The following is a 20,078-nucleotide window of genomic DNA, read 5'->3' on the forward strand; positions in this document are numbered from 1 at the left end:
AAAAAGCATCAAGGTAATCAGATGGTTAACAGAGGAATCGGGTTAAGTGAGAAGGCCCAGCATAGAAAATAATCACTTATAAAATAAGATTTGAAAACAGCAAAGAACAAAGAGGAAATCAATTCTACATTATTACAGTAAAGAATACTTGTAATAGTCTAAAAGGGACTCTAAGTGCTGAATTTTGGATCACATGTTAATGACTCATGCATTCCTGGATAATTTTTTTTCCTCCTTTCTAATTTTGCCAGCCTGGTAAGAAGCTTCATTATTAATTTACCTAAGTTTGAATGCTCAACTTAAACTAACCTTTAACATGCTTTTCAGTGTTTCTCTAACAAAACCCCCATCTGGACATCACTGCCTGCACTGTCACTTACTAAAACTATTTGTCAGATAGAAAATAAAACACTGTATCTGTTGCAAGGAAAACTTATTTAAAAGAGGAACTGAGTTAATTACATTCATATCACCTTGTAACAATGAAATTTTAGAGAGCTAAAAAGCACTGAACAAATAACCAATAATACACGCTGCTAGTAGCCTAAATAAATCCTCATAGTCCTTACTCATGGCAAATGTGTTTTGTTAGAGAAAGGAAGAATTGTATTGCAAGAATTGTATTCATAGGAATTACAGGACCAACTTATTTTACATCAATTCTCTATAGTGATTGAGAACATTCATTGTTTTAGTCCAGGCTATGCTGGAGATGGAGACACTTCCTGTAGCAAATAAAACTTTTTGGGTTTTCTTTTAATATTGTTCAACTTGCTCATTTGACTACAAGACTGTGCAGATCTCGTGCTGTGATGGATTTTAGCTTTGCTGATATTAAACTGCAAAGTATTCAGTGTATTACACAGAAACTTCATGAGGTCAAAAAATCCAGTCTGCACTCCCTGGGCATGGGAGCACATTTTGTGCTGTGAGCTGTGATGCAGTTCTCAAAATATTTTGATGTTTTTTGCTTCTTAGAACACGTAAGTGCACAAAGTTACACAGACTTACACAGTGCACTTCAGAGACAGCATCTCTTTCTCCATGCATCACACAGACCTTGATTAAACTTGGAGCACCAGATTGTAGGTGATACTGAAGCTTGTTTCTCCAGTAATGTGACAGAACAAAATCCTTATGAACCCAGGTGATAGGACTGGATAACCTGTGACAACACCAGCCATACCATGCTGCCAGACAGCCCTAGGATGCAGAAAGCCCATTCAGTGGGCAAAAGAGGTGAAGTCAGGAAGAAAAGTTGAATAGTAGGTGAAAGAAGGAATTCAGACTTCAGTGGCTGAGGAGATTATCAGATTTAGGTCAACAGCCTCACTGGAGTGATTCCTAAACTTTTCTTTCATAACCTCACTTCTAGGATTACAACCCTATTTCCACTACAACTTTTAATAGTGTTCATACTTACAGATTATATCTCTTTACAATGATTTTGAAGTTTTCATAAAATTTTGTGAAGTTATTCCAAAGCATTAGACACAGAGGAACAAAATACACAACTCCTAACTCTGCACACACTTGCATCACTTGTTTAATGGAGCTTCCCTTGAATTCTATGAGTGTAAATGAAAAGGGGAATAAGGCCCTGCATCTCTTAGATAAATAGAAAACATTCCTTGTACCATTCCATAAAATTAACTTTGCAAAAGACTTCTTCTAAAGCTTTTTCACTATTTTACTTATTTCCTTGCCTGATTAGCTTTTAACCAAATGTAGATGTTTTCCCTGACCTATTTTCAAAGCTAACTAATCACTAAATCCCCCACTTATGCAATCCTGAAGGATTATACGTTTGTCATGAAAGACTCTGGATTTGTTTAGACTGAATAAATTTCAGTGGTTTACATACAGTTCATTGATTAAACTACATTCATAGAATGCTGGCTCCTGTCACAGAAGTCTGCCAAAGTAGCTCTATTTAGATGTATATAAGCTTCTGCTCATAGTTAAACACACAAAATATTAGCATGTGGTGCACCTTGGAAAAGAATTAGGCTCTTTTTATATATAACACTTGTTCCACCTCTGCAGAAGTACTACCATAATATAATATCTATATTGCAGTACCACCTGAATGCCAGCCTGGTCAGAAAACATCTGTGTTATGTAAAATGACAATCTCTGCTCCAAAACAATCAACCTAAAGGGCAGGACAAACCAGGCAGAGGAGATAAACAAGTGGGTTGGTCTGGGGATGGTGGCAAGTAACAAATAATAGGATGCACAGGATTTGCAGCCAGTGAGGAAAAACAATCCCAATGTGCCATCTGCCCACCCATAATTAGATTAGAGCTCTTTCTATGCAGTGCAGCAGAGCAGTTTTGAAGAGGTGCTTGGAGGAGACCTTCTCTTATGTCTTGAAAGTTCTCCTGTGCCTAGTACAGTGTCATAAGACAAATTAAATAAAGATGTCCACAGAGATGCCCAAGTGTCAAGAACCTAGTGAGGTAACAGGTCACAGGCAGAAAGGGCTAAATCACCACAAAGGTATATTCTGCTTGTTTTTTTAAGGTTTTGCTCACACAGTAAGTCACATTCATGGTGGTTTAAGCTGACTGGTTTTACTTCTCATTTACAGTGAGGTGGGAATTGCTATTTCCAGTTACACTTAGTTAAAAAGGTAAAACCTCAATTTCTTGGCATTGAACAGTTGCTTTTTACCTCTTAGAGCACACTGAGATCATCTGCAGAGAAATGAAGATGTTTTTATTGTAAGTGTGATTTAGAAGAACTAAAACCATATTTTTTTAGGGTATATGTGAATCTCTCTAAATGAGGAAGTCAATAGTATTTTTCTTCCTTAGAAATAATGATCCCTGCTTGAGTTTCTATCCTTTCTTCTAAAACAGTATGTCTGTCTCTCTTGGGACAGGAAAACAGAATACATAACCTGCTTTCATCACTTGCTGCCTTAACCTACTGCAGCAATTGCTGTTTTAAACAGCTGAAATAAAATGGTCATACACAATTCACCTTCAAACCTCCTAAATATGTAGAGTCAAAAATTATTTAATGCATCTAGATTAGTGCTCTTTAATTCTGAAGTGAAGAACTTGGGATTTTGTTTTCAATTCTTTCAGATAAATAAATCACTCTACAATGTGAGCAGGGACTATGCAGTAAATAGCCATGGAATTGAAGTTTAGAATAAACAGTTATAGCATTGCAACAGATCTACTGAATATAAAATGCAAAAATAGTACTTTCCATGTTATGTAAATTTTCTGTAAATGCACTGTTTTCCACAATTACATGCTACATTCTTTCTGGAAATGTAAAGTAATTTTCAGTTTCTACTAGGACAGGAAAAACAGCTCACTGAACTTGTGGCCTCAGTATTGCAAAATTCTGTATGGATAAGCCAGCTCTTAAAAAGAAAGTCACACTGCTTGTTCACATTATGGGTGGATACCCCGAATGGCTGCAAAATATGACTGAAACCATTACCCTGCAGATAACCACAGCTCTACAATAGGTACTGACAGCTGCAGATTTGCTGTACTTAAGACAAAATCTGGGGGAAATTCATAGCTGTCACAGCTGTGTGCCTGGATTTGTAGCATCCCAAAACAAAAATACTGATCAAGGATGAAAAATAGCTGAGTAAAACTGAAAGCAGAAAAATAATGACAACAATTGAAAATAGTAGAAATTAAGGAAATTAAAATTAAGGGAAACTGAGCATGTCTAAGGCCTTGAAAAACAAAAGGAACTGTCCTAGTACATGTGCCTTGTGCTGGGCAGCCTTGTCATGCTAATACTCATCAGAATACGGATTAATCAAAACAAGTTTAAAAAATCACAAGAGATGGTGAGCAAGAAGATTAATACAAAATCTATTTCCTTGAAAATTAGTTCACCAAAATAAATCATGAACACAATATTAATAAAAAAGCAGCAAAGGCTTTTTTTGGGTGTGTTTTACTTTCCTAACTTTTAAAGCAGGTATTTTGATCCTAAAAATTATGAGGTTTTTTCCCCAAACACATACAGTCACAATACACTATCAAACCAGTTAGACATATTTACTATCACACAAACTAGACTGCACATCAAGCAGCTTTTACTGTAGGCTTCATACAGAAGAGCCTTGCTCTTGCTGGATTATCAGCAGAATTAGCAGAAATCACCTGGAGCACAATTCCTGTTCCTACTTCACCAGCAGGCAGGATTCAGGAGTACAGTTACAGGACTTGTCATTGGGGATTTCTCAGTGTAACTCCAGGCTGAGGCATGACCCTCCCAGGACCTGGGGACACACCACAGGGGCACTGGATATCCAGGTCCTCAGCAAGGTCAAACAAGACTGAATGTACAGAGAGGGCTCTGGCTCCAGGCTGCTGCTCAAGGAAAGGATCTTCTATGAAGATGTCAAGCTGGGATCTGGGAAGAAGGCACTACCACTGTGAGAGCAAAACTTCAGAACACATTTATCAGCCATTGACCAGAAGAGGAAAGACCACAGGGCTGTAAAGCAGGGAAGTGAGATACAGGCACTGCAAGGAAGTGAATCCCCAGGTTTGGGGGACTGGCACAACACTCAGCAGGAGTAAGTGGCAGACACAGCTACAGAAGTGCATGTATACATAGCACTCAACACACACATGGTATTTGAAAAACTTCAGGGAAGAGGGAAAATTCTTGCTTAGACTGGTCCTGCTGGTAGCTATAAAAGACCATAAATGGAAGTTTAAAGAATCATGGTGCTGTGTCAACTCCTACAGTAGATGTGGGTACATGCTTAGCTCGTGTATTTTGCATACTTCAGTATTTCTGGGCATACTTTGAATTACTTGATAGTACACTCAAACTTAATGCATGTAACTCCTAACACTTCTAACAGCTTTTCAAATACATTGGTATTTCCTTTGATGTGTGCTTAAAATACTTATTTCTGAATGTAAAATTCATGTATCTCGTCCAAGAAAAGAAAGTCATTTCTACATTTATTCTGAAACCTCAGCAGAATACTGTACTTTGCAGATTCTGGAGGAAGAGCAATCAAATATCTTCCAGTTCTACTTTTGAAGAAAAGGTAACTGAGAAGTAAAAAAGACTGTCAATGTCAAGAGTTACAACAGGATCTGGGGAAATGACATTGTCAGTGATTACAAAAGAATGCACACACACAATGACTAACCAGATGGAAGATGCAATTTCTCAGAAAAAAAAAAAAAAAAGTGTTAACATTTCTTTGCCATGTTTAAGTCACCAGGTTTAACTCAAATATTAATTTTCACCTGAAATAATGATGAAACCAAATATTAAGCCAAGCATATGTGGAACTTTGGAACTTTTGGAGGATCACTGTAGAGTAGGGATGACATTTACTTCAGTGTTGACCAGCATAAAATCTTGGCATATGTTATGATGGTGTGAAATTCTTGCTGCGAGACATATTTCCTGTACTGTTTCCTAGCTTTAGACCATGCAATATGCAAGGTTTTCCAGATTAAATTCTATTGTTCCATATATGAAACATCCCTTATTATTTAATTATTATTTTTTAATTAATTTCTAGAGGGACATTATGTTTCTGGATTACAACAGTATCATCAATTTAAAGAGAGATTTCTAGAAAAAGAGCAGGACAGAAAACCTTGTTTCAAGTTAGCTCTTTTGTTCAAGACTTTGGTTGTTTATTTTAAACACAGTGTCTTAAACAATTTTTTGTCTAATGACTGCTTTTCTATTTTAAACTTTAAACAATCTGTTCCATGAACCACCTGGAAAAAGCCATATTGAAAAACAGTTGAAAACATCCTTTCATTATAATTCCTGGAAAAATGTGACAGTCATTATCTGTAATGAGACTTGTATTTACAAAGAGTTAATTTAAATATCATGCTGATCTCCCCTCTCCAAGGAGCACTGAATTATCAGAATTCATTATGTTGCCTGTTATAATGCTGTTACTTCTTGTTATAATGAACACAGCACAAAAACCACACCAGAATAGAAGATATATCTGGTAAAACTGAAATGTCATTTTACACAAAAATCTTTTTTCTATTCCTCTATACTTGGGTCAGACCTGCACTACAAGGCAGTGCCTGAACACTGACCACAGCTTTCATGATCCACTCTCAAAGGCTGGCTGACCCACAGAGATAATATCAGAGGTTCTATTACTCAGCCACACATCCTAATGAGAAACTTTCCCATTTCTGCACCACAACCACTGGCAGGTTGGCTCACAGACACACCTGTCTATGCCTCATCCAGGCAGGTCAATGGTTTGTACATATGGCCTGAGACTACCAAGGCAGAGGAGCCAGGGAATGCTGCAGTGCCTTACGTTTCATCATGGAGCTGTTCTGAGCTTTTATGCAACTGCATCTAAGGAGGTTAAGGAGCTGTAATTAGCACACATCACCTCACTGTCACTGCAGCTAATCAGGCTGAAAAATCCCAAGTGTCTCCACTCCTGAGCAGTCCTTCTTCTTGCAATGGAATTTTCAAGCTCTTGCTAATTGCTCACAGTGCTTTCAGACTCTCTGGCACCATGGAAAGCTTCCTTTTGGTGTGGAAACAGGGGGTGGGGGGGCGAGATTCTCACTATGAAGTGACCTTTTCTCACTGCTAGGAATCTCAGCAGAGGCATGGACTCTTCTGAAGACACCTATTGATATAAACAATACAGACCAATTTGAAGGTATATTCATTTAATTCTCACTGAATTTAGGGGTAATCCTGAGCTTTGTCTACACTGTAAAACGAACAGCAACTCAAAACAAAATATTCTAGGTGTTACATCTGGTACCACACTGCCAGCTGCCAGCACAGCTGTGGCTGGCTCAGGCTCAAAGCATCCAAATCATGATTACAAACAGCCAAGGTTATGAGATCTGCTGGTGAGTTGTGGTTGTTAGAGGCTCAAGTCTTCCTTGCAACTATTCAGATCAGACCACATGATTGACAATTTGGGGTCAGGATAGCAGCCTCAAGCTTTGCTCATTGAGAGCATCCTCCCAGAGTGAGACCTAAGTGTGCACCTGAGCACACCCAACACACACAAGGTGGATAATGGCACAACATTACGAGTCTGTAGCTGAGAATGGGCTTAACAGTTCCTTTGTTACCTTGAACAGCCATTTATTCAAACTTGAGAATCTGTAGCCTATTAAATCGATGCCTGCTCAATCTAAATGTGACATTCCCACATCACAGACACAGATTATTTAAGACCCAGCTGCTGTAAGTGACCATCCAACCAGATGCTCTTTCCTGGTTATGGCCAGGTTATGCCTGCTGGGCTTCTCTCTTCCTTGCCTTCCCAGGATCAATGGTAAAACATTTTTCATTGCAGGTCTGGCCTTGTCAGCCTGCTCTCTTCAGGCTGTAGAATACTGTCTTATTTATCAGCTTCAGAGTAATTTTTTACTGAAGTAATTTTGAAGATTACATGACTGTTTCACAATATGAGGTACAAGTGTACTTGTAGCAGAGTCACTATTTAGGGAATGTCATAAGCATAAAAAAAATTCTAACAGCCAAGAAGTAAATAGTGTTTAGATGTTTATATCCTTCTCATATCATATCATGTTAACGTGATTTTATTTTTGTTTTGTAGCTATCCTTGCATCTACACAGTTTTTAGAAATGAGATTTCATAAGTTGACCTTGAAAAAAGAACCCCTTATGAACCAAACAACACATAATTTTGTTGTGTTGCTATGTCAGATGGATGATGTATAAGTTGCTACAGGAAAACATACTTTAATATCAGTCACTCAATATCAGAATTATTTTTTTACAATTAGCTGTGTTGCCAATATAAATGAAAATCTTAAGTAAATCTGCACATTAGAGATTAATAAAAAGGTAGAAAACACAAAAGCTTCTGGATGTTTTTCTAGAGGACATAGTTTAAAATGTCAAGGACAAATTTGATATGTAAAAGTAGGGTAGTGCACTATATAGTCATTGAGCTTTTAAGTTTAAAAAAAAACAAAAAAACAAGCTAGCAATCTCCCTTTTTATTGAAAGGTCACTGTAATGCAATAGGACACAGTAAGCAGTTGTGAAATTAAGCCCTCCAGAACCTGGTTGCAGCTTTGGAATGTGACCATTGTTGTGCAATGGAGTTTGTCACCATCATATGAAAACCCCATTGGGAAATACATCTTTTGTTTACCTGCTCATCACAGATAACCATCAACTGATTCACATTCTGTAGTATTTTACTAAGGTCTAAAACAATACCCAAACTCCAAACATGATCTTTTTCACTAAACACCACTATTCAAGAAATTTTAGAATAAGTTTCATCCATCCTACATACAAAATGTTTTCTCTTTTTTGGTGTTTCTCTTTAAAAAGGAGCCTGTTCTCTATGTCAACAGGCTCACAGCCTATTAAAAGCTTCTCTGCTCTTGCTGCCTAATTTTACCCACCTAAAAAAATACAATAATGATGCTGAGCTGGATATTCAGTGGAATATTAATCATGCTGATGTCTCTAGCAGAGGCTTCACCTCTGCTCAGGAGGAACATGCACCAAAAGCAAATTATCCCACACATTGAGACATCTATATAAGCAGAAGTATGAGCACATTGTTCTAATTACAATCTCAGTTCTCTGGAATTCTGGTGAATCTCAGGGCACATCTTCACAGGTGGGTGTAAACAGAGCTCCTCTGCCCATTCCCTTGGTTAAACTGATGGAGACTAGTGCTGATTCAGAATTTGTATAGCCACATTTGCACGGCACTGGCCTGACTAGATGTAGAGACAAGGCAGGCAGAGGAACTCAATATGTCTGCACATGTCTGTAGACATTCATCCTGAGGTGCAGACCTTCCCCATCCTACAGAGGAACACACAATAAAGATGTTAATCAAATTTCTCAATGAGGGAACCAGAGATACTCCAAGTTCATATATAAACTAAAAATATGGCTCCAGACTTATTCCTAAATGTGAATTTAGGAAAATCCAGATTGCTAAATGTGGATTTAGGAAATTAGCTTTGCAATATGTAGTGTTGATGCAGCAAGTTAACCTTCAGTATGTTAATTTCCTCAAATAGCACAATTGATCTGAAATACACAAGCTAGTTATGCCTTAAAGGAGGAGTTTTTAACTTGTTTAGTTAAAAACCTTTATCTTCACTCCCATCACCTTTGGTGACTTGATGAAGGACTCTCATGACTTGGAAGATCTCTTCATTTACAAACATCTGTTTGTCATTTGATCTGAAGTTAATCTCAGGGCAAATTTATCCACTAACACATCACAGACACAACTGCTACAAGAAGTATAAAATGCTTGCCATAGGTTTTAAGTGTGCAAGGAACAAAACACAGAGGCAACAAAATCTGCTAGACTAATGGCTTTTGAAAAAGGAAAGCACTTGGCAGCTGTTTAGAAATGAGCATTTTAACATTCAGACTCTTTACAAAAGGTGACAGTGATTAAGAGTTCAGTGATGCCACTGGATCCTGTATGACTATGCTTGTGAATCAACCTCAGACGAACTGCAGCAAAAAAGGGCTATTTTTAAGATTAAAGGCTCACAGGACAACCTTAGTCAGAAAGGTTGGTTCTAATAGGGCACAGTCACATAAAAATGGTGCAACAGACAAAGAACAGTTTTTTCTGGCCATCTGTAGCTCATGCTGTGCAAGTAATTTAATGGCAAATTTGTTTAGTAATGACTATATTATTCATAACTCCATGGGAATAAGGAATTACACCCTCAGCATCCTATCCATTCATTACATATGAAAGAGTTCCTCAGGTTAGATGTAGTACCTGATAAAATCAATTTGAAGGGTGGGGGGGAAAAGCCTCTACTCTGGTGTTGAAAGCAGTGCAGGACCTGGATATATCCACAGAACCTAATTTGTTAGTCCAAAACTCCTGTCACTTTTCTGTTGACAACTCACAGACACCATGGTGCCAATACTGCACCTCAAGCACACTTCAAGACTCAGGGAAAGAAAGCAGCAAGATCTTCATCCTCTCAGCCTGCAGTGGTTAAGTCAGTATGAATTCTCTCAGCACTCTGCATGACTTACAGCTTCCTATAATGTGTTCTGTTTGCTCCATCATGTGAAAATATTAAAGAAAATCATCTTGGATTCATAACTGGAACAGCAAGTGATCTGAGAACTGAGAGTTCTCACCTGTCATTTTTAGATGCACACGTAACAGGATGTTGGTTTCACTTCAACAGAGTATTTCATATGTATGTGTGGGAAAAACAAGTGAGTACTTTGTAATAAAGTTCTCATTAAGTTCTAGACTCTGCTTCCATGTGTCAATCTAGAACTCAGCACATGGTCTTTTGATCTGTCCCAGAGACTGCACAGCCTTGCTCTGTCAGTGTGTGAACGTGTACATGGAAACACTGCACAGGGAGGGGAATAATTTGCTATAGCTTAATAGAGACATTACTTACACGGCATGTACAGAGATGCACAAGAGATATCATGCCTTAGGCAGCTCCAATCCTTCTGATGATCCTCTGAGCAGAAAAACCTCCTACACAGAGCTGTCTTTTAAAAGGCACAGTCTTACTCCTATCATACATTCCCATGTCTATATTCTGCCTAACATGCCTGGAGGTGGGTCTGAGGCACAGCCTATTCAGTAGCTATGAAGAGATTGCTAAAGAGCATATACCATGAGTAATTACTGAAAACATTTTAATAACAGGGATTTGGGGGTCACTGTCAAAGAGTTAACACAAAAATAAACCAAAATCCTTTTCCACTTTATACTGTTTGATATAACACAATCATTTTTTTGTTCTGGGTTTAGGGAAAATAACATGGTATCATTTTTAGTATGATTGTTAGTCAGGAAAACAAAGAAAAATACTTTAAACTTATTTCGTTAAATTTCCTGAACAATTTTAAACTTTAAAGAGAAGTCTTCAGCGCAGTGATCACAAATTCATGTTGAAATGAGACAGAAGAGTGCATATCAGGACAATGCTTAGGATGTCACTGTTAAGCTTAATTAATCATTCTTATTTCTCTCTTGAGTCATCATAATGAGATTTTTTTAATAGGGAAACCACTTCAAGAGAAATTTTTGAAGTTGATGTTCTAAGAGATTAGACAGAGAAAATGCTTTAGCTTACAAAGACCCTGAACAGCACATATTATTAAATGTACAGATGAATGTAATTTACAGTCTCTATTTCCATAATCTGCAGTTAAAGGAAGAGATACATAGGAAGTTTCTTCTCCATACCAAGGGGTGTGGGATTTTACAATTGTAGGTGTTTTGAACTTACATTATTAATATTTTATTTAATATCAAACTAAGATTTTAGTTTGATTTTTGGTACCTCCTCTGATCACATGCAGAAGGTTGCATGCTGGTAGCATAAGATTTTTCTTCAATTATCATAATGATATTTTTAAGTAGAAAAAAAATGGAAAATATTAAAGAATTTCCTTATCTACTGTTCTAAGAAGTGGCTTTTAGTTAGAAATAACATTTAGGTGGAACCAAAATTTTAGCAGAATGAAAGTGATATTTGGCTCTGCCATTTCAGGATCTCATCACATGGTTACTTCAGCAAGTTGCTTTTGGTTTCAGCCCTCTCTCATTACCCCTTCCCATCCGACTGGAATCAGCTGATCTTTCCAGGCATTCCCACAGCCAGCCAACAGGCTACTCACTGTCAGATCCCCAGCACCATATTTAGGGTGTGCCTTTTACACACAGAGGCCAGTAGGAACGCAGTTGCCTCATTTTGTCTGCCCCTTCAGAGCTGTCTGCCCTCCCACCACAAAATCCTTGCCAATTCAAGAGAACACATTCTCAGCCTACAGGCTTGGCTTTCTGATTCTACATATACCTTTGCCGACAATGCAAATCAATAACAACAATAAAGGTATTTTAATATATATAAAATATGTCTTACATAACCTGAATAAAATGTAATTAACTTTTAACATCCTTGCAATGATTTCATTATTGCAGCTAAAAAAATAATTCTCAGAATCCATCTCTTCCAGAATCTCCAAGAAAAATACTCTTTGTTTCACCGTTTTCTGATTAATTCGACTTTGGAAGAAAAATAAACACATTGCTGTGTTCAATATTGTTGCACAAGAGAATTCACAAGAATGAAATGTGTTCAAAGTTCCTAGAAAAAAATGCAGCAATGCAGGCTGCCAACTTGTTCAATGTCAAGCTCTAGGCAGTATAGCAGGACTAGCAGTAAATGACTCATAGTGAGTCACGCTTTAGCTATTTTTGCTTTTAAAGTAATGCCAGGCGCTGTGTTAATATTCAACCCTGAGTAAATTTAGCAATGCAAGAAAACAAGTGTTTCCATGGTTGCTCCTTCACAATGTTTATGGTATATACACAGCCATTAGGCACAGGAATTAAGCCAAATTAAGAATATGGAAATGTTCCTCTTTCATTTACAACTGAATTTTGCTACACTGGCTTTCATGACTCACACAGCTACTAGTTTTTCCAACTCTAACAAAAATGTAAAGCCATAGCTAGCACACCACTGTTATGTTAGTGGTCAATAGCCACTACTTTCCTCTAAATTACAGCTTGTGCTGTGTACAAGCTTGTGCTGAGCTGGAAGCATGATAATGAAGTATTTTCTTCAGGACACAACAGACTGGCAGGAAGGCCTCACTAGTGAATCTAAGTACATCCACCAAGGGTAAAATGTTCTGTGACACTTCTAAGAAGGAGCTGGCAAAGCTAAAGCCAAAGAGGAGGATTGAAGGGCGGCAGGAGGTTGTGGCATCACCTGAAAAGGGAAAGCAGCTCCAGAAAAAGGAGGAAGGACGTTGATTGAGGCTGGGGAGCCGTTGGGTAAAATGAGAGAAGTGGTGATGACAGAGCATGACAGAGCTGGAAAATATCTTTTCATGACATAGCTGTGATATGACAAAACCCATATGCAGGCATGATTTCAGTGCAGCAATCTACACAGCCATGTCTTCTTAGGTGAGCAGGTATTTGTGGAATTCTGGAATATGAGCCCAACTAATGTAGACATATGACAAAACAGATATAGACATCAAAACAAAACCCTTCTGGGGATCAGAAAAGAAGAATTCAATCTGCATTGTAGGAAAAAAAAAAAAAAAAGCCCCACAAAAAAACCAGAGAAATGGATGCTGCAGCAAAGGTTAGGTGAATAGCTTACTTTGCCCACACTAATAACAGAGCTGCCAAATGACTACATGTGATTGCTAGTTAACCTTTTTTGTTCCCATTTTAATACAGTGATTTATTCATTAGTCTTAAATAGCAGTAATTACTATTTTTATTGTAGAAGCTGATAAAGCAATCAGAAAGCTTTTACATTTTTTCCCTCGAAGGAAACTCTTTAGCTTTTCTGCATTAAGTCTTCCATGCTGCAATAAGCAAGGACTGTTCTTCTGCATGTTTTCCTATCTGACTACAAACTAGCCACTTAGTTTATACTGGGAGCTCAGATAGATCCTGATGAACAGTCTTCCTGCAAAAACCTCTTTTGATTTTACCAAGTCTCAAACTGACCCTTCAACTTCCAAAGAGGAAGCGAGAGGGTGGGCCAGATCCAGAGAACAGAAGTAAACTACTAAAGTCCAAAATCATGAAAAAATCTGTTCCATGGCCTCTTAACCCTGAAGGTATCTATCTCCAGGAAGTCTCTCCCAGGTTCTCCAGGGAGAAGATCTAAGAATACATTGATTGTCCTGCAAGCCCTGGCTCTTGAAAGGAGGCACAGCTCCCTTCAGGTGGAAGCAGAGAAGGTGATGATGGAGATGTACAGAACCCAGATTTCTTTCCATATCTTGGCTGCAAGTTAATGGAGTACAAAGTCATGCATTCTCTTCCAGTCCTCCCCAGCCCCCTTCCACTTCCAATGCTATGGTGGCATTTTGCTACAACTGAAGGACTGGAGAGTGCCCTCTGCACACCTGCCTGCAGCCAAGGGGTTGCTGAAGAGCCTATGAGCAATTATGTGATGTCAGATGTAACCCCCATCCCATCCAGCAGCCTCTGATGATGAGTAATGAAAATTGCTACAGAGGGTATGAGACAGGGAAAGCCAACAGCAATGTTTTCCTGGTATCGTCCAGTCTCCAGTAATGCAGTCAGGGCAGGATCCACAGAGGAGTCAAACATGTCATCTTCCTCTTAAGGGCTTTTTTAGGTGCTTATTTGTGAATTTATTGGCATTGCTTCCTGGGAAACTGCTGTAGTCACAAGGCTATGGTATAAACCATAAGCACACTCACCCTCACTCCATTAACTGCTTCTCTCCCTCAACAGGTATTTTTAGTGCCTGTTGGAATACCTGTTAAGCAACTTGTCTTTAATCCTAAAATCATTCACTGCAAGTCTGGTAACACAAATCTACATCCACATTTGAGATGATACGACACGATAAACCTATCCACACTTGTAAAGTCAGATGCTATGTCTGAAATCAGAGCTAATAACTGCTGAAAGGTGACAACTTAAACCACTCCTCAGTTGTGACAAAATAGCTGAATGCTCCAAGCCTGTTTAAGTGTTAATGCCAACAAAGGTGTTTGATTTCTTTGACTTTGTGCTAATGGAGATTGAAAGCAACATCTCTTAGGTTACCCCTGAGAAACAGTACACAGAATTAGCACTTCAGCTCCCCGATAACATCAGTAATCCTTTGAGAGCCTGAAATTCTAAATCTACAGATTAGAGCCATGGTCCATTTCCTCTCCAGCTACATAATATAAGCACAGGTGCTCAGAGTCACAGTAAAAGAGATTCATTACCTTTGTGTTACTTTAAAGTTGGCACATTTTTAGTGAACTTATGCAATACCGTGATTGACATACAGATGTAAAGCACTCTGTGCTGACAAACAGATTTGTCACTGAACAAAGCTGTTCAAGCAGGTGTGCCTAACTCTCCTCCTGGGAGCCAAGACACATAACTCAAGGCTCCATGAGGTCCACAGACCTAAAAGATGGGTGTTGCAGTCCTTTAGTGCTTCTCTAGCTTTATTCCTCCATTTCAGCTCAACATCTAACAGATTTGGGGGAGTGTGAAGATAATCTCCAGTATATTAATGGCATAAAATTCAAGTTGGAAAGAAACCAGGCTCTACTGTGAGTTTAAGAGGGAAATGAAATAATGTGATATCAAAAATTACAGTAAGCAGCCAATGCACTTGAACATCTGATATGTTTATTAATCTTGCTGTACACTACTATTTTGTATGTTATTATATGTTGCAAGTATAGATCAGGGAAAAGCAAAATTCCACCGATTTCAGACCTACACTGGCACTTATCAAAGCAAGGGCTACCTCAACCTGCCACACTTCTGACGGACACACCAAAGAGCCACATGGCAAATAATTTCAGGACCCATAAAAACACCAAGAGTTTTACTTTCTCTGAACTGGATATTCTGAAGTTACCCTGCAGTGTGATATGAACTGATGGATTATTTAGTCAGCATTATCTCAGAACTACTTGCCTGTTTCTCCTCAAATGTGTTTTGTCCCAGCAGTCAACACAAACACATTACTTGGAGTAGTAGAGTTCTACTTGAATTAGAATTTCCACTGATCCTTGTGCATACTGATGGCACAAAATCCCACCACACAAATGACTGAAATTAACATATAGAAAGAGTGAAAAAACCTACTGTCCCTCCACTTAAATATTCAAGTAACAGGAAAAAATGAGTAAGTAAAACAAAGTTCTCTAATTTTAAAGCTCCGCTAAGCTTTATTTTTCTCCTTCCTCCTCAATATACTAACTTCAAAATGAGAGCATCTCATTAAAAATTTTAATACTGAGATGTTTTCCCTTTATTCTTTCTTTGATTTTTTTTCTCATTGGACTGCTCTTCACCTCTTTTCTTGTGATCACACTTAAAATTTAAACTGTAAGCTCATGGCAAAGGATTGGAATACCTGTATCATCTGACTTTTAAACCTTTCTGAATAGTGGACAACAGATATAATGGCAAGTAAAACTGTACTTAGCTGACAGAGGCACTCCTTGTATTTTCACTGCTCAGATTTGCAAAATAGTATGTATTACTACACCAGGAAAGAAGTGAATGAAAACTCTAAGTGAAATCACTGGTGATTTATTACCAGAAGGCAATAAGGTATTCCCATAGGGTATAACACATCTATTTAACATTTCTGAATTTTAGATACACTCAAGGTTTAGTACGTATCCCCATGCTTCTCACTCATCTGAAATTTATAAAATATTTCTGATGAGTTCAAGCATGGTCACAAAACATGAGATTTTATAAGTTTCCATGTTGCATAACTGGATTACCATAGAGTCAAGAGAGACAGGAACTGACTGAATCAAACTAAACACCATTGAGGGAGAGCATCTCTATAAGCCAGAGTACAGTGCTGGAACAAGAACAATGAGCAAAAACTTGGCCACAGATTTATTTTGCTTGAAAATTTCTCACCATCTGAGCAAAGTCCTAAGGTTTTTCATCATCCTTCCAAGAGAAACAACAAAGAAAAAATTAATATATTTCAAGATGACATTTTATTAGATATTGTGATTAAATGCAACATCAAGGGAATAGAAGCAGTATCTACAAGCTCCCTTCCTGACCTATATATTCATATGAACAGTAAAAATGCCATGCTGGTAGCCATCAATGTGCTCAGTTAAGAGAGAATTATCCCATAGCAGTAACAATAAATTAACCTAAGTATTATCCCTAAGTGTATAATAACAATAAAAAATTATTTCCATGTAACACTCTATTTCCTTTCTAAATTTTATAGACTCAGTGCTGATCTGAAAGCCAGGCTGATATAAAACCAAAAATTACATCCTGAAAAGGCTTTTGCAATGGAATCAAATATAGCTCTTTAAAAAATATATGTATAGATTAGATGGCAGACATAGAAAAGAGATAAGAAGATCTTATCCTTAAGCATCTGCTGATTAGAAGGGCAGATATTTATAACAGGAAAGATCTACATCAGATGCTGTTTCTGATTTAGATATGTCCTCCCTGAGCTGAGTGCTTTACTATAGGACTAAAAAGTCAGTGTCTCTCAGTATTTCCTTCTGCAGTTGTTGTCATTTTGACATATAGTTAAATACACTGTGGACAGAGAGAGAGGGAGACTGATTCCAGAGTTACAGGTCAATCACTTAGTAGGCCCAGAGTCAGTCAAATTCTGATTTTAAATCACCGAGACTGAAACTCAGGTCTCTTATACTCCAGGTTACTCATAATGGAGAAGAGTTGTTGGAGGGGTGGGTTGATTCCTCTTTCATTTTAACTGTGAATTACATGTCAGAGCTCTAAATGTCAAAGCAAGAAACTTCTTATTTCAATCAATTGCATTAGAAAGGCAATCATTTCATCAAAGAAACCCTCACCAGGTCTATTGGCAATTAATGTTCTTCATTAATCCACTAACACAGTTCTTGTTAATGCAAGCTTCTGCATTTTCAGCAAAAAAACCCCACTAATTTTTACCCTTGAAAAGTCATACAGATTGCAGAAGGAAACTTCTGATGGTTTCATTCATTCTGGTCTTCACAAATTAGCAAGGATAGTAGCTGTGATGGTAATTTTGCACTCTGGATATTGTTCTTGGGTACCATTACAGGTCCCATTGCTATGTTATGTGAGCATCCCATTTATCTAGTTTATTTCTCTAGCTGATCTTTCCAAAAACTGTGAAATAGAGTAGCTTTGACTAGTTCCATGATCAGGCACTCATCTCTTAATCCTTCAAACTACAAGTGGGCTAGCTCACTCCTGAGCAAATCAACTAGTTCTTTCCAGGAAATACCCAGAAAGGACAGTCCCAAAAGGAAAAGCCATGCCAAGTTTCTCTTCTCAGGACAGTCCTTATGCCCTACCCACAAGGCAGCTCTCACTCACACAAATGCCTCTTGACATACTTGCTTTACTCCTCTGGGGCTGCAGTTTTCCCCATCAGCATCATGCCATGAAAACATTACTCTGGCACACTAAAGCACACTTAGGTTACTATCTACAGTTCTAGAAACTCAAAAAATCACAAAAACATAATAATGATGCTTTAGTGCCACTAGAGAAGTGGAGCAATTGAATGTTTTGCACTCAGTTGGACATGTGCCAACTGCACAGGCCACCAGCCCAGAGCAGCAGGATATGAGCCAGGCCAGGTCTCTTCTTGCACATTCCACAAACACAATACACCCAGAACTGGATTCCAGACTTGGGTGTAAGGTCCAGACCCACAAAGTTTTTAGGGACCCAACTCCCAGTGATCTGTTCTGAAACTAAATGACTTGATCTAAGACAACAAGAAGGTAACAAAGCAAAGACCTAAACCAAAGACTCCTAAACTTCAAATGACCTTCTCAAGTGCTGGATCCTCTTTCATTTCTTTACTAGCCAAGGCGCTGTCTGTAAGGGATTTTACGTAAATGAAAAGTGCATATCCCACACACATCACTGAACTGTCATAACACCAATCCCACTTTCAGCTGGAATTTTCAACTCTTGTGCTGAAGTTGTTTTCTCATAATTAGTCAGTAAGGGGATTTTAAAATATTTTTTACATTGAAAATATAAGGAAAAATACACTAGCATTACTTTTCAGCTGATTCTTTGTCATCAGAGCAAAGTATAGGGACAAAAATCGGCCAGCTAAGAAGTAAACTACAACTGAAGAGAAACCCAGATCTGCAAATCAGTTATGTGAGTCCATACAAGTAATTCCAACTATTTCCTCAAATTTCACCACTGCTGTGTGGCAAGAAGTAAAATTAACGTGCCTACCTCAATGTGATGTTGTGAGGATTAACTGGATGAAACTCATCCAGCAATGTAATACACAGTATCTTGCTGCAGCTTGTTTTCTTATACTACTAAAAGCAAATCAAAGACCTTAGTCTTTGCTGGAATCTGTGATAGACTGTTTTAAAAATTTAAAGATAATTTCTTTCATAGTGACATTTTTTCTATCCCAAACTGTATCTAAAAAAACATTTTTTCACACCATTATTTCTCAGCATATGCATAACTTAAAATATACGTATCAACAGGGCATATGGTATCTACTTGAATTAAATTTAATATCTTCTCCTTTCAAAATATTTGCTTATTGATAATGACTATAAATCCATACTAGCAAAATGATACATACTTTTTCCTTTTAAAGACTCTGAGACTTTTTTTTTCTTCAATGAAGAATGCAAGAAAGATCCTTACAACTGCAGTGTAGCTACTTCCCAAACTACATTACAGTGACTGGTTTCCTGTGACAAAAACTTGTCTAAACTACTACTGAGTCTCAAAATTATTTGTCCCCCATTAAAAAAAAAAACAAAACAAACAAAAAACCCCAAACAAACAAAAAAAAAACAACACCAGACTTTCCTGCATTTGCCATATCCCAAATCCAGTCCTGAAACTGTTTGGCATAACCAGCAATAAATATTGTCATTCACAAACTGTTTGACAAAACCAGCAATATTGTCGTTCACTCAAATCTTATCATTTTCCACAAAATCACTACTGAAGCATGCATCTGTTGTGTGTTTGCAGAACCTGCAGTTATCAAGGATTCCAAAGTGCATGTTATCAGCTGCTACAAAAGGGCTATGAAATCTGTCATTCTTTGTGCACCAAACGTGACACTAAATAACCTTCAGCAAATACACTAGTGGCAGCTAGGGTCACAGGAGCAGAGATTATACCTTCTGATTAGCTCTCCACACAGAGTATCATACATTTAAACTGATACATGGAGAATAAAGACAGCTCTTAATTTCATTCTGTGAAGACAAAATTTCTCATCCTTTCTGCCAGAAGATAGGTGCCTTTGATATGTGTATATGTATGTGTATAAATATATGTATATATATATCCTGGCATGAAATAAAAAGACTTTGTAATACAAGTTCAAACAGAAGGTGGGATTTTAAACTTACAGAAGACAGAAAATGCAAAGTTACAATTCCTGCACGGTTTCGTTCCTATGGGTTCACTCCTGCAAGGCTCTGTACTGTGGTCATGCTCCAATAAGGAAGTGAAACATGCCAGCAATCTCACTCATTTCAAAGGATCTGCTCATAAAATTTAATTTATGCAACTT

General features: G+C 37.8%; 1 protein-coding gene across 1 annotated transcript in view; it reads right to left on the reverse strand.

Moving 5' to 3' along the window:
• The window catches only part of NSMCE2 (NSE2 (MMS21) homolog, SMC5-SMC6 complex SUMO ligase), a 126,351-nt gene that overhangs the window by 43,056 nt on the left and 63,217 nt on the right, over nucleotides 1–20,078 (reverse strand).

Source organism: Melozone crissalis, unplaced genomic scaffold (assembly GCF_028551555.1).
Source record: "Melozone crissalis strain CALT ecotype California unplaced genomic scaffold, PUWL_Pcris_2 ptg000002l_1, whole genome shotgun sequence".
Lineage (NCBI taxonomy): Eukaryota > Metazoa > Chordata > Aves > Passeriformes > Passerellidae > Melozone > Melozone crissalis.